The sequence below is a fragment of the Amyelois transitella genome, chromosome 19, assembly GCF_032362555.1.
Source record: "Amyelois transitella isolate CPQ chromosome 19, ilAmyTran1.1, whole genome shotgun sequence".
NCBI lineage: Eukaryota > Metazoa > Arthropoda > Insecta > Lepidoptera > Pyralidae > Amyelois > Amyelois transitella.
Window position 1 is genome coordinate 2,041,608 of NC_083522.1, and position 743 is coordinate 2,042,350.

General features: G+C 33.9%; 1 non-coding gene across 1 annotated transcript; it reads right to left on the reverse strand.

Moving 5' to 3' along the window:
* Positions 1-290: 290 nt before the first annotated feature.
* Positions 291-362, reverse strand: Trnac-gca (transfer RNA cysteine (anticodon GCA)). The gene has a single exon. It is a non-coding gene; the product is annotated as a tRNA-Cys (tRNA).
* Positions 363-743: the final 381 nt, after the last annotated feature.

Sequence of the window (743 nt, forward strand, 5' to 3'; positions counted from 1 at the left end):
AGTTTATTTGTTTGTTTGTTTTCTCTTCAAATCTGCTGAACCAATACTCTTGAAATTTGTATATATAAAAGAGTCTAGAGAAGAACAAAAGGTACTTTTTCCCGATAAGAAAATTGAGGCTTATTTAAGTGAAAACCAAATTAACATCTAATAGATAAAAGAAACTGAAGAAGTTCACTTCTCCTGAAACCAGTATTTCAACACCTGGCCAAAACGTATTTTTGCCCTTTTTTATTCAAACTTTCAAATACTTATGTTGAAATTTAATTTTCAAAACTAACAAAAACTATAGGGGACACCCGGATTTGAACCGGGGACCTATCGATCTGCAGTCGATTGCTCTGCCACTGAGCTATATCCCCGATGTAACAACCTGTGTAAAATGCACACTGCAATCGATGACACGGTACTACAGAATAACAAAATTAATATTTGAACTCTAGTGGACGGTTGCAGACTGTGTAAATATACTAACTGTTACGTTATACTGTGGCTACAAAGGCAGACAAGTTAGTATTCTACGAAATGTACAAATAGATACAGGTAATAATATCCTTTTCTAAAATTAGTTGTTCATGTTACTTATATCAAATAAAATTACGCGTCTTTCCCAGGGGGATAGGCAGAGACTACATCTTTCCACTTGCTATGATTCCTGCATAGTTATCTTTCCCTTCATCCACATTGTTTTTTCTTGCAAGCTCGTTGGTAAATAACAATGTCTTTATTTACATTTTTATCAA